The sequence below is a fragment of the Microtus pennsylvanicus genome, chromosome 5 (genome assembly GCF_037038515.1).
Source record: "Microtus pennsylvanicus isolate mMicPen1 chromosome 5, mMicPen1.hap1, whole genome shotgun sequence".
In the NCBI taxonomy this organism is placed as follows: Eukaryota; Metazoa; Chordata; class Mammalia; order Rodentia; family Cricetidae; genus Microtus; species Microtus pennsylvanicus.
The window spans coordinates 114,891,329-114,906,536 of NC_134583.1; the positions used below are offsets into that span (position 1 = coordinate 114,891,329).

Consider the following 15,208-nt stretch of genomic DNA (forward strand, 5'->3'; position numbering starts at 1 on the left):
GCACCATCCAAGGCCCCTGTATCAGCTCCCTCCAGGTTCCTAGTCTACATGAGTTCCTGTCCTTGCTACTTTTGATTATGAACTGTTACATGAACTGTGAGTGAAAGAAACCCTTCCTTTCCAAGTTACTCTGGTCATGGTGTTTCATCACAACAACAATAGCCTTAACTAAGACAACTATTAAGCCATGAATAATGTGTGGTGCTCTCATATGACATGTTATAGTGACAATTAAGACATATTAAAAATACTACTTTAACTGCTCTCAGTTGTGTGCCTAAAGTACCTATGAAACATAAATTAATGTCATGTATAGACTTGGGTACTATCCCCAAGATCTCTCTCTCTCTCTCTCTCTCTCTCTCTCTATATATATATATATATATATATATATATATATATATATATATATACACACACACACACACACACATATATATGTATATATATATATACATATATACATATACACACATATACTCCCAATTCTAAAATCAAACCCATTTTATACCCCTCACATTTTGGACCCATATTATAGCCTTGAAACAAAGTCTAGTTATTCATGAGGCCACAGCCATTGTACTAAAAAATTCAAGGAAACAATTTATTCCAATTATATCTCGTTAATTTGCCAACAAAAAAATGACTAATTTTCTAACCTGGTGCTTCCCAAGGGAGGTCTAACTTGGCTGAAAAGATTTAATTTGTTTTATTATCCTGTTGACTGTATGCTCCTGGACATCATTGTTAAAGTCGTTTGCCTGAAAACACATTGCAGCATGAAAAAAAATCTGAAGACAATAGCTTAATATCTTTTTGCACATTTACCTATTATCATAAGAAATAGCATCTGTCTCAATTATGCTAATGAAATCATTCTGTAACTCATAATGGAGCCTGGTATACTATTTCCTGCATATTAAAAATAAAAACATAGCATATTATGCTAATTTCAAAGGAATTTACATCCAGCATTTCCCAATTATTTAAAAAGAGAGAGCAGCTATTTAGCTTGTTGGATAATACAGGGACTATCCTACTTGGTCTCATCTTTTTCTAATAAGATTGGACTAGGAAAATACTATAAAACATTACCCGGAAGAAAGCTATTGGGATGCTGCTATACATCTTGAAAGGTAAAATGACAAAAGGAAAAGTGATTTTATGAAAAGGAACACTGACTTCTTTATGACCAGTCACTTGACCTACTTCTACAATCGTCATATAGTCATTTAATACAGGATCATTTACATGCATACAGTCCCCCAGATATCTGGTCTTTTAAGAAAACAGTCTTCTTAAGAAATGGGGTAAAATTGTTTCAATAATGTCAGTTTCCCTTAATTACTACATTTAGTATGGAATATGGATAGAAGTCTCTCTGCAAAAAGAGCTCAAACATATATCAACTATGGATGCCATCATAGGTTCCCATTATTTGTTCCCACTTGCTAATAGCCACTGGGGAACATGAAAACCAACAGGCATAAGAGGGCTTTCCTATCGTGGAAGCATTCTTCTCCGTTTCAAACAAAGGGCCTCCAGGCTACTGAGTTTTACTGAGTCCAATTATTGAGTCTCCATCTCCAGGGACATTTCTAGCCCCAATTACAGATTTTCTATGACTGTCTCACATCCCAAATTCCCATGTCTCCTAGTTCACAATTATATAAGGATTGTGTTTGTGTATAAAATCATCAACAACCTCTAGCCAAACAAATAAAATAGAGGCTCCATCTTGGGACTATTGAGCCTCGGGGAAAAAAGAATTGGATGGAGCTCTTACTGTCTCAGCTAAACCTAAATTTTATTTCTACTCTATCACAGTACAGGACAGTCCTGCCGTTTTGACCTCTGCCTATGTACAGCCAATACTTGATCGTTCTCTTTAGTGTACTTAATTTCAGACAGGTAAACTTTGACTCATCTTCCATTGGTGCCATCATATTTCCTTGTATTGTATTTCCTTGTATTGCTCACAATTGCTATTGTTAAACTGTCTCACATATTCTTTCCAAACAAATCTATACACAACTTCCATCATTGTACTCTTCCAATTCCTACCTAATCCTTAGAAGTCAGGTAAACTATATTTTTTTTCAATGATTTACTTCTTAATGTTCCTAGATCTTCTGTAACTGAAGTTAGGTCTAGTCTATGAAGCCATGAGCTTCCAATTGTGATGAGGCCAGGGTGAGGCTTACAAAGATATCTCCATGTTTATCTGTATAAAATGAGACCAGCGATGAAACAAATAAAAAGGCCTTGTGAGATTTTAAAAGTATAAGAAAATGTAGAATCTTGAGATGAGTTTACAGTATTTCTGTCTCAAAAGCTTTCGTTCATACTTCTTTGCACATTGTTTGACTATGACTGGAAACCATACACAGAATTTCCAATAACATGAACTGAGCTAAAACTCTCTATGCATTTGGGCCACCTCATCCCTGGATACAGATGAAAACAAAAGTTATGCTTCAGGTACCACAACTAGAAGCCTTACACTACACTGCTGATTGATGACATTTTCTTATTTGTAGGCACACAGGAAGGCATGAGTATTGGGAGGAAGTGCGTAAGGCAAAGTCCACTACCGAACAATTTCTCTTCTTCACGGACTGCCTGCCATTCCTTTCAAACACCATGGTGCTCTTTAGAGTAAGAACTCATCTCTGGGGACTAGTAAAATACATTATTTCTAGGAGATTTCAATTTTTACTTCAGTGTTATAGGGAAACTGGGACACTTTAAACCATAAAATGTCCATAAAATGTGGGCATTTGAGACTGTCTTATTCCTGGGGGAAGAAGACTTTTAAACATATTCTGTCATCCAAAAAAATAAATAGCTTCATAAAACTGCCCCAGAGAAGATGAAGAGGTTGCAATTTGTAAGAACATAATCTTCTGAGACACTTAATAGCCCACAAAATTTAATTATTGATCATAGAATTCTTTTCTTCATGATACTTACAGAACATCTAAAATACCCCTTTCTGAACAGGAGAACAAAGCGCTGTATCATAGTAATGCTGTATCAGTTTTGAGGTGCTGCGGTAACAAATAGATAAAAACTTTGTGTCTTAACACAGCACAGATCTGGAGTTTTACCATACAGATCTGGAGATCAGAAGTCTCAAAACCTGGGTGTTTTATTTTCGTGGACATGCTTCTTTTACTTGGTGACAGGATGCTTGACAGGAAAATTCATTCAACTCTTTCTTGCCAGCTACACTCAAAGGCCTTAGCTCATTGCCATTTCTAACCGCTGCAAAATCAGGTGTGTGGTGTGTGGAAGCTTCTATCAGGCCCTCCCGCCTCCACTTTGTAGAGTCATTTTGATTGGGAACACATACTCATGTGGATACACTTTCATGTGTGGGTGCATGTGCACATGAACATGTATAGACCAGAGGTCAGCCTTGGTGTTGTTCCTCGGCGGTCATCTCCTTTGGTTTTCTGAGCCAGGGTCTTCGTAGTCCTGGAGCTTATTAATAGGCCAATAAGCATGGTCAGTTGGGTTCCAAAATTCACTGCTTCTACCTCCTCAGAACTGGGATTACAAGAGCATAAATACTTTATCCTGGTTTTTCCCAATAGTGCCACTCCCTATGAGTTTATGGGTACCAATTACATTCAAAGTATCCCAAACATTTAATTTTGTGATATTTTCAGACATTGGATCCATTAATATATATTTGAAGTAACACTCCTTAACAATAACTTTCTTTAAATCTTGCAAATTTAAATAAAAGACAGTGAAAAGAACAAATATACATTGTATTAGCTTTGGGAGCAACACAATCTCGTTAAATACATAAAGATTTTAAATAATATAAAACACAATAATAGCTGGTGAAAAAAAGAGGACTTGCATTTGAAAGACAGTGAGCGTGGTATTTGGGAAAATTGGAAAGAGTAAAGAAAAGGGAGATATGAAATAATTAAAATGCAATCTCAAGAAAGTTCTCAATAGGAATTTCTATAATAATCTTTTTGAGAAATCATATCCTAATCCTGATTTGAAGGCATTTACCTTCCACGGAACATTCAAGGTCATGCAATTTGATAAACATTAACATGTGTGTGATGATAATGGAAGATAAACTTTCAATTTTGTGTAACACACTCATAAGATGTCTCAAGAGACCATTTGGTTCTGGCACTTCTTGTAAAAGACTTTGGATAGCAGAAATCTTTTGATCCTGAAATTCTTGATCAGAGATCTCATTCAGAGAAGATGCCACCTAATTTTACAGAGATAGCACAACATTTTGTAATGACATTGAGAGAGCTTCAGCTTCCCTGACTAATGTATCGAACGGAGTCTACTGTGAAAAAAAGATGCTAGTAAAGTCAACAGTGGCCATCACAGTGAAAGGACCTCTCCTAAGGATAATGCAGTAGAAATGGAGCAACCTCCTCTTTGAGTATCACTAAAATCATGGTTTCTGTAAAACTAACTGGAAGATGAAGACTGAGTCAGCACCTGGATCAGCCCAGATAGCCTCCTAAACAAGATCTTCTCAGTAACTGAAGGCTTGAATACTGAGAACTACATTTGGCTTCTTCTATTTATCCTTCCCTTTCCTGATTATTCCACCCAAAACTATTTTTGCAAACCACCTACAGTGTATGAAAGAATTTGTTTGAATCTTCTGGCTTTGTCCAGAAATGAGAAAACTCAAAAATATATTGCGTAAGTCACTGTTAACCAAAAGAGGCACCTAGAGTTGCTGTGGAACAATCTTTTTATACACAGTGAAGATGTGTCTCTGCCAAAGGACCTTCTGATTGTTTTAATAATGGGTGAATGGCCAATAACTAGGCAAGAGAGGATAGGCAGGACTTCCTGGCAGAGATAGGAATCCTGGAAAGAACAGAGGCAGGACTCACCAGTGAGAGGCAGGGTAAGTTGTATGTATAGTACTGAGGAGAGGTAACGAGCCATATGGAAGAATGTAGATTAAAGTAAACAGGTCAATTTAAGTTATAAGAGCTAGTTGGGAACAAGCTTAAGCTAAGGCCTAGCTTTCATACTTAATAAGAAGCCTCTGTGTAATTATCTGGGAGTTGGTGGTCCAAAGCAAGTATAACCGCACAAGGTGATGCTTTTAGATTATGGATTTGCGCCTTGAGTAAGCACTTCTCAGGTTATTCTGTCTGAGCAATTCCTTGACCCTCCCACTTATTCATAGTTCAGAAAATCTTACTATGAAACATTTTTTTTGTTTTTCCATTTTATCATACTATATATAAAGAGGTTTTCACTTATATCAAATATTCTTTCTGTTCTATAGTATACATTCTCTAATAAATATCATTCCATAATCCAAAAAATAAAATCTCAAAAATTTAAAAAATGTGCAAAACATTGTCCAAGAAAAGATATATGATTATACTTGATATACTATGTAATTAAATGAGACCTCATTCTTATAGTCTCTGATGGGAAACTACAGACCACAGATACAATCAAGACTGCTGTGTGTGTGTTCACATGTATCTGTGTTCATATGTGTGTACATGTATGTTCATGTATGTGTGTGCATAGTAACAATAACAACATTAATTAATTGCTTACTTTGTTGCAGAAATTTTTCTTAGCATTTGTTTTATTACTTGTTACCTTTACAATAACCCTGTGAAGCAATTCCTATGACTGTCCTTACTTTATATTTGAGGAAACTGAGGCACAGTGATGTGATAAGAGCCAAATTTCAAACTGAGTAAGTGATAAATCTAGGATTTAAACCCAGCTATTCTCAGCAGTTTGTCTGGGATTTATGTGGGAGGTGGGGAAGTTATAGTATTAAGAGAATTATTTTTCTCGATTTTCCACTTTATTATAAAATTAACACATGATTTTTGTTTTAATTTTTATATCACTTATTGATATTAATCTTTTTTAAGATTTATTTATTTATACAGTATCCTTCCTGTAGGCCAGAAGAGGGCACCAGATCTCATAGGTGGTTGTGAGCCACTATGTGGTTGCTGGGAATTGAATTCAGGACCTTTGGAAGAGAGCAATCAGTGCTCTTAACCACTGAGCCATCTCTCCAGCCCGATATTAATCTTTTTACAACCATTATTTTTATGCCTTTCTCCTGTTTTCTCTTTTTTCTTTTATTGAAAATAAATTTTTTCACACATAATATATTCTGATTACAGCTTCTTCTACCTCTACCCCTCCAAGGTCCTCCCACCTCTCCTCCCTTCCCACGTTCCATCCTGTCTGGGTCAATTCACTTTCTGTCTCTCATTAGAAAGCAAACAGGCCTTTAAGGGCTAATAATAAAATGAAACAAAACTAATACACTGGAGTTAGACAAAACAAACAGAAGGAAAAGAGCACCAAAGAGGGCACAGAAAAGAAAGGCCCACTCACTCGCACACTGAAGAGTCCATAAAAACAGTAAACTGGTGGAGAGCCCTGCAGGTTCTGTGCATGCTGCTTCAGTCTCTGTGAGTTCATATGAGCTTAGCTGGTGTAAACTTAGAGGACCTTGTTGTCTTGGTGTTCTCCATCCCTTCCAACTCTTACATTTCTCTTTTGGGAGCATACAAAGTACCTTCCCATACCAAAGACTTGGAACATAGAGGTACAGGCTTTATATAGACACCTGCTTGACTTTCCCATGTTTAATGAGTTATGTAGGTATTGTCTTCAGCAACGGAAACTTGTGGGCAGTTTGCTGAGAGCAACCTACAGTCCTGACAACATCTAGGTTGTTTGGAAATCTTCATGGGAGTCCTTTAGTCAACAACGCAATTAAATATAACCCATCCTGATACAAGAAGCTTTATTTGGTGAAAAGAGATGCCTTTGGGGGGCTCTGTCTCCCCTACTATTTGGTTATTTCGGTCATATCGCCTTCATATATGTATATATTTTAGGGAGTTTCTACTGTATTAGGGTTCCATAATATCCCTCAAATGGCCAATACTTTTATGTATCTCTCCCCATATTTCCTCCTTCATCCCTCTCTTCCCTTCCACTTGAAAAAATTATGGAACACTTCACAGATTTGCATGACACCCTTGCACTGGGACCATGTTAATCTTCTCTGTATTGCTCCAGTTTTAGTATATGTGCTGCCCAAGTGAACACAGGGAAATAAATGCCACATCATATAAGGCAAGAATACATTCTGTAAGTTTCTCTATGAAGAAAATAAAAACATAGACTATAGACTTGTATTAATTTCTTTGTAGTAATCTACAAGTCATATAACAAACATTCAGTTTTTATGACTTGGAATTGACACAAATGGTCACTCACAGACAGAATAATGATATTGAGTTTGTCATTTTCATATGAAACAGTAAAAAGAATGATCCTAAAGAGAAACTTTTGTTTACGGATAGACATACAGATATACCTGTGTACATACATACTTTCTCTCATGACTGTGCCTTCAGGTCCCCTCTGTCAGAGTAGACCACAGGATCGCAGTCTAATTCATTAACGTCATGTACAACACAATCAGCACATTTTCTTAATCAAATGTTCTACATTTTTTAATTCAAACACTTAAATATTTAATGAGAATCTGTTGCTCAGAGTTAGCACAATGTTTTGTATTTGTTCATTTTTTTCTCTTTATGCCATTCACATTTTACAAGATTCAAAAAACTATATTCCTAAGAGAAATTATTAAAAATGAGAAAGTTGGGGAGATGGCTTGGTCAATAGATGCTAGCAAAAGAAGCATGGTGATCTAACTTTCATCTCTAGCACTCATATAAATAAATGTCTAGCTGTCTAAAAAAAATTTCTTTTTAGGATCATTAATTTTTTCTGTTTCATATAAAAATGATAAACTTAGCTGTGTGGTGGGTACATGCCTTTAATCCCAGCACTCGGGAGGCAGAGGCAGGCAGATTTCTGTGAGTTTGCTGTTAGTCTGGTCTACAAGAGCTAGCTCCAGAACAGGCCCCAAAGCTACAGAGAAACTTTGTCTCAATAAATAAATAAATAATAAATAAAAATTAAAAATTGATAAACTTAATAATTAACATTATTCTGTCTGTGCATGACCAGTTATGTCAATTCCAAGTCAGAAAAGCTGAATGTTTGTTATAAAATATAAAATCATAAAATATAAAAGCTGGCATGAATTTGGAATCCTTGACATGGGAGAGAGGCAGATCCCAAGGCCTTGTAGCCCAGCCATCCTAGCTAAACAAAAAGCTTCAGGTCAGTGAGACACCCTGACACCAAAATAAGAAGGAAATGAGTGAGGGACAAACTTCATACATACACAGATACATACAAATGCACACCCACACATGAATAAATATACACACATATACATATATACACAGATACATGAATGCACACACACACATATTTGTACATAAGGACAAGAAGAAACAAATAAGATAGGGGGATAAACTTATTTCTAGCAGGACTATACTTGATAACAGAAAATTTACATTTTTTTTCCAGATAATTCTCTGTTTGAAAAAAAATATAAAAGCATGTCATGCATTACAGGATTACACCTGAAACTGGAAGATATTTTCCACGCTATCGTGATCCTCACATTTTCCTATGAAGGAACTGTGACTCAGAAGGAAAAACATATTACATAAGCCTCCAAATGCCAGTCTGTAAAGGCTGGCGCTAGAAGCCAAGTCCCTGGCATTGGCCTAGGCGTACACCTTCATAATAACGACAGCTTGAGGCCGTCCTAGGAGCTAACGGGCTTCACACACATTGAGTCACTTATTTTTCCCAATCCATTCAGAGCCCAGATTTTATCAACAACCCCATTTTCCAAGCAGAGGAAATGCAGCACAGACAGCTCAACCATCCTCAGTGAGGCTGAACACTGGGCAGACAGGCTGAGTCCAGCAGCCATGCTTGCCTCTGTGAAGAAACACCCTGCATATATAAGAGGTCATACGTCGACCCACACCTGCCTCAAAGCCAGTAGTAACAAACAGTTCCCCACTAGATCCCGGTGACTCCTATATTCTGATTAGCTCCCCAGGCCCCTCGGTTTCCACTGCTTAATTATGGTTTCTTTGTGATTTTATCTAGACCTAAAATTCAAAGCCATCCACTAGTCAGAATCAATATTTCAATCAGCGCGGGGAGCGTGGAAGTGCTGCACCTGGAGGCGGCTGCAGCAGCTCTGCCTCGCGCCCTGCCTCTTTCACCGCAATTTGGTTCTTTGAAAATCTCAAACTCATTGTCTCAACAATACTGCTTTTCTCAGCATTTATGATGACTGGCAAGTCCATGACCCTGGAGAAAGTTTTGAAAGTTTTATGGTTGGCGTAACAGTGTAAAAGGAAACGTCCAGTGCTTTGCAGGTCGATCTTCAAAGGCAAGAAAAATTTCCAGGAAAAAAAAAAAACAAATTTGAAATTAAAACACATTTATCCCCCAATATCTGTCTGTGTTTCTGTCTTCTGAGTCATTTTCTCAGAGCAGGAAGAAGGATTAGAGACAGACCTTTGGTTGTCATTTATTTTCATTCCTCCGACAGAATTACGAGGGAGCTGCTATTAGCCACATGTCTCACATTATTGTAGTAATGGGGTGGGCTCTGGCGGATTAAGTACTTTGCCATTTTAGTAAATGGCAAATCTAGGTTTTGAGTACAGCTCCCTGTGACATAGAGGCTTCTCCTACCCTAACGCAGCATAGAAAGCATGAGGGGCATTTCCACAGGGAGGCTGCACATCACATCCCTTTAAACTAGACCTCGGTAGGGGTGCTTTTAATGGCATCTGTATAAATCCCATTATCAATTCAATTTCAAAAACAATAACAAAAATCAAAAGTTTCACTGCTGAAAGCTCTGAGTTTATGTTGTGGCTGTTAGCTTGGCATTCTTCGTAGTGGGAATCTGACTTGATTGTCTACTCTTAAAACTCTGTCTTTTGTTGGGTGGCCTTGTCTAGATTCAACATGAGAGGCTTGTTTTGTCTTATTACACCTTGTTTTGTCATGTTTGGCTGTGGTCTGTTGTAGGCCTGCTCTTCTCTGAAGAGGAACAGAGAGGGATTGGATCTGGGAGAGAGAAGAGGTACCAGTGCGCTGAGAGTAGCCAAGGGTAAATACATAAATAAATACAGACTCTTGACTCTACTCAAGACTCCTCAAGCTACACAACTGCATGTACCATGTGTGCATTTGTAATACAAGTAGCGAAGTACTGTATTTGGTTGAAGAGAGGTCCTTGAAACGCTGCACTGTGGACACTCGTCCACTCCTGTTTCAGGTAGAAATCATTTCACTGTCTACTGAAGGCATTCTTTCACTGGAATTGATGACCCTGCTATCTCTGGGTAATTCATTTTTCTCTAGGGTGCAGGACAAGAAGACAAGAACTCTGAGTCCTGCTGTGGAAAAGTCACTTTAAAGTTTTTGGTTCTTGATCTTTGTTAACCTAACTCAGCTGACAGATATCTGTAGATTTCCCTTCTGCACAAATAATCAAATCCAGTCCTTGTAGACTCTGGTCCTTTAAGGGTGGGGAAGTGTTGGACTGCTCAGAACGTTATGCACAAACAGGTTTCATAAGTGAAACAAAGTGAGTTGGTGGCTCAAACAATTATTCCAAATAATTCACATGCAAAATTAAAACTCATTAAGCAATAGTGAATGTGAGAATTTTACTGAGATTGTAAAATTCTTGTGACTTGAAAGTCCTGGTTATATATCAGTGGGATGCCAGTTTGGGGAAAAACAATAACAAAACAGGAAGTTGGCCCTATGTTAGAGAGATTTGTCAGGACCCAGAAATGTAAAACTTGGCTTTGATCCCAAGTGCATATTTGCTTGTTTAGATGTGATGTTGAAACATTCAGGCCTACAATTGCATTTTTTTTTGCAATTTTATTTGCTTCAATATTTTCATTCTACATCTATTTGAAGCCAAGTTTGATATCATGAAGGCAAAATACATATCAAGCCAACAGCAAAGGCCTCCCTGGGTTGATGTTTGGTGCTCCACACTGAGAATCTGTTGGAACCACGTGTAAGCATCTAGGTGCACAACAGTTTGGGGACTTTTTTTTTATGCTGCAGACACAACTAACAATGACTTTCTCACTTATTCATCTTTCCCTTCAAAGTCTTTCCAAATATATTATCCAAGTAATATGTGCCATCAAACAAAATTTCAAATCACAGTAGTTAATATGTTAAGTAAAAAAAATGTTAGGAAAAGAGTTTCCTCGGGGTAGTAAGCAGACTATTAGCTCCCAAATATGTACACACCCTCATCCTGTTTTCCATGAATGAACATACCTTTATAGCCAAAGAATTATGAAGATATGATTATCCATAGTGGGATTAATATCTTCATGTGTCCCATTTATATACAAAGAATTGAAAGAAAAATGAAAAACGAGGTGCAGGAAGAGAGGAGGGAGGAGAAGAAGGAGAGAGAAGAAAGACTGCTGGGGTGACGACCCAGAGTTAAGAATACTTAACTGCGGGGCTGGAGAGATGGCTCAGTGGTTAAGAGCACTGACTGCTCTTCCAGAGGACCCGGGTTCAATTCCCAGCACCCACATGGCAGCTCATAACTGTCAGAAGATCCAGTTCCAGGGGATCTGACACCTTCTCACCAATGCACATAAAATAAAGTTAAATAAACCATAAAAATATTTAAAAAAAAAGAATACTTAACTGCTCTCAGAGGACCCAAATTCAGTTTCCAACAACTTACAACTGCCCTTCTACCATATCCAGGGGGTCTTTCACTGTCCTCTGCCTTCTGAAGGCACCTCTCACATGGGTGCTTCTGAAGGTACCTTAACATGTGCAAACACACACAAAAAATACATATATCTTTAAAAATTGTTAATAAGTGTTATCTAGTAACAACCTAGGAGATGTATGCTGTCTTTAAAGTTCCATACCACAGAATTATATCAACTTCTACATGCAGTCATAAAATCTATATAACCAAAAAAATCTATTTAGAAAAATAAGAATACTAATATAATTAGCATTGCAACTGCTGTTCTAAGTAAGCTATACAGTAGAAACCATGAGAAGAATAGGAGAAGAGCTTTGCCAACAGTGATTTCATCTCAAAGAATTTACCGGGACACTAACCTTTTTATTTAGGGGAACTATGTCTCCCCAGGTGACATGGTGTAACAACAGTATAAATTGATGAGCAGCTGAGCCTAGAGGCTTCAGGAGCAACATGGAAGACAGTGGCGTGGATGGGTTCCTAATACACCCTGGAACCATTTGTCTTATTCTAAACTGCATAACAGCAAAAATGAGCCTATTTCCAGTGGCTCATATAAATACTATCTGTAATTTTTGTTTTTTGTTTTGTTTGTTTTGTATTGTTTTTTTGTTGTTTTTCTAGACAGAGTTTCTCTGTAGCTTTGGAGCATGTCCTGAAACTAGCTATTGTAGACCAGGCTGGCCTCAAACTGACAGAGATCTGCCTGTCTCTGCCTCCCAAGTGCTGAGATTAAAGGTGTGAGCCACCACCGCCTTGCTAAAATTTTTATTAAAAAAGAAAGAAACGTGTCTTGGTGCCTTATTTTGTTTGGTATTGAAATAAAACATTGTATAAATTATTTAAAAAAAATAGTCATTATTTCATTTAAAAAATATGTCCCTTTGGAGCAGTGGCCTTGCAAGCTGGCTTTCTTTTTAGAACTAGGCATGACTAGCTAGTCATTGGATACAACTGTTACTCTGACCCAATTAGAAACATGACTTTATTTTTAGTCTTTGTTGTGGTGTGCTGAAGAGATGGAACAGCAGTGAAGAGCACTGGATGATCTTCCGTGGGACCTAGGGTTGTTTCCCAGCACAAACATGGAAGCCCACAACCATCTGTCAGTCCAGTCCCAGAAAATCTTACACTTCTTCTGGCATTCTCAGGCAACAACTGGGAGACAAACATACATGCAAATAAAATAACTAAATCTATGAAAATTGAAACACATAAAATAACCAAATCTCTAAAAATTGAAAGAAAATATTCTGGAGTAACGAGTTTTCTAGCCTCAATTCCCCCTTATTCTTTTGTCTAACAATATTTGATATATAAATTATATTTGTATACATAAAATATAGTCTGGTTTTAAATGTTGTAAAATAAAAAAAATAAAATATACAACTTGTGACTATTTATCAGTGACTGAATAGTGGTTCAGAGATAACAACCAACCAGAAATCAACAGGATCCTCGCTGTGTACTGCATGAGCATAGGCTGTTTATACCAAGTCTAGAATTAGGAAACTAAATTATAGTAGTACTTAATGAGGCTCTTTATAAGCAACAGAAATCAATTGAAAAAGTGAATTGCCAGTAATTACTGTGACTAATACTAATTAAAAAGTATCTAAATGGAGATGTGACAAGGGCATAAAATTTGAATCAGATTATGCAAAAACCAAATTCAGACAATCTGGGAAGATTGTAACTTGCCATAGGTCAGCTGTTGGCAAGAGCCCACTAGTCCTGAAGTTGTATGAGCCTTAAGTCAATTATTGGACCTTCCTTGAAATAGAAAGCACCCAGCCAAATTCAACACCAAAACCGGAGAGAACAAGATGTCATTTGAAGTTTTAATTTAATTACCAGCAAATTCTCCTACAAACCTGTTAGAGGGAAGTGCTCTTCTATGCAGTCAAAGCATATTTTTAGAGCAAACATAAGAAATAATAAAGTCAGTACTGGTGACAACTGTATTTAGAATCTTATCTAAGCCTTTATAAATTCTATATATTTGGCAAAGGCTCTGATGTAGAGTGTGCAACATGGAGAATGACATGTCATGTATTTTGTGGCTGATAATGATTTCTCACCTTCTGCTTCAAAATACATCCAACCAGTTGAATGGAGCAACTTCCTAGACATTGGGGAGACTGGTCTCATCCTACCTTTCTATGGTGGTGGTCAGTAGTCACAAAGCAACTAAGAAAACCCTCCCAGTGACTGGAGCAGGAGCACTGTGGCACAGTTAGAGCAACTCTGATCTTGATATGTGGATGATTGCTAAGAGCCTGACTTTGTTGTGGAGTAAAGACCTATTGGTTCCATGCGTCTACAGTTTCTGATACTTTTTTCTCAGTAAAATAGAATTTAGATATAAAAGGAAGAAAATAAAAAGAGAAAAGGGAAAGCTAAAACAGACAAACAGAGGTGGAGAGGAAGGGAGAGGAGTTTGGGTAGAATCCAAAAAAGCTGAGGAACCATTCATTGTCCATATATCCATGGATTTCAGCTGCAGAAGCTAAAACATCTCCTAATTAAAGTTAAAGTATCTCTCTGTGTGTGTCTCCCCCTCTCTCTCTCTTTCTCTCCCTCCCTCTCATCCTCTCTCTCTCTCTATCTCTGTCTCTCTCGTTGTCTCTCTCTCACACACACACACAAAAGAAATTACAAAAACTATTCTAAGTCTTAATTATCTTATTAAAAGAGACAGAAGAAAAGACAGCTAAAAATTGGAGTAAATCAATAAATCCCTTTAAGAATGTCAAGAAAGTCAAGAGACAGACAAAATAGATGACAAAAATGACCAAAACTATTTAAGAACTGAAAATGGATGTGGAGTCAATAAAGAACTCACAAACTGAGGGAATTCTGGAAATGGAAAAATGTAGATAAGTGAACAGAAACTATAGGTGCAATCATCACCAACAGTACACAAGAGATGGAAGAGAGGATCTCAGTTGTTAAAGACACAATAGAAGAAATAGATATAGGCCAAAGAAAATGTTAAATATGAAACATCAAGGGAATCTGTGACACAATGAAAAGATCAAACCTAAGAACAATAATAGAATAAGATGCCCAGCTCAAAGGTCCAGATTTAACAAAATCATAGAAGAAAATTTTCTAGCCTAAGGAAGGACATGTCTATAAAAATCCAAAAAGCATACAGAATATCAAATAGATTGGACCAGAAAAGAAGTCCCTTTACCATATAGTGATCAAAACACTAGACACACAAAACAAAGAATATTAAAAGCTGAAATATAAAAGAGTCAAGTAACACAAAAAGGAAGATAAACATTTTAAATAGACCCAGAACCCTTAAGGAAAGAGATTCAGTCATTAAGTGTGTCCCAACCCAAAATAACCAAAAGTCAGATGGTTTTAGTGCAGGTTCTACCGGACTTTCAAAGAAACACTAATACCAACACTCCTCAAATTATTCCACAAAATAGAAAGAGAAGGAACATTGCTCAGTTCATTTTATGA

The 15,208-nt window shown here is 37.1% G+C and overlaps 1 non-coding gene across 1 annotated transcript; it reads right to left on the reverse strand.

The window, feature by feature from the left end:
* Positions 1-7,006: 7,006 nt before the first annotated feature.
* LOC142851513 (U6 spliceosomal RNA) lies at positions 7,007-7,113 on the reverse strand. The gene has a single exon (XR_012910826.1). It is a non-coding gene; the product is annotated as a U6 spliceosomal RNA (small nuclear RNA).
* Between the last annotated feature and the right edge of the window lie 8,095 nt (positions 7,114-15,208).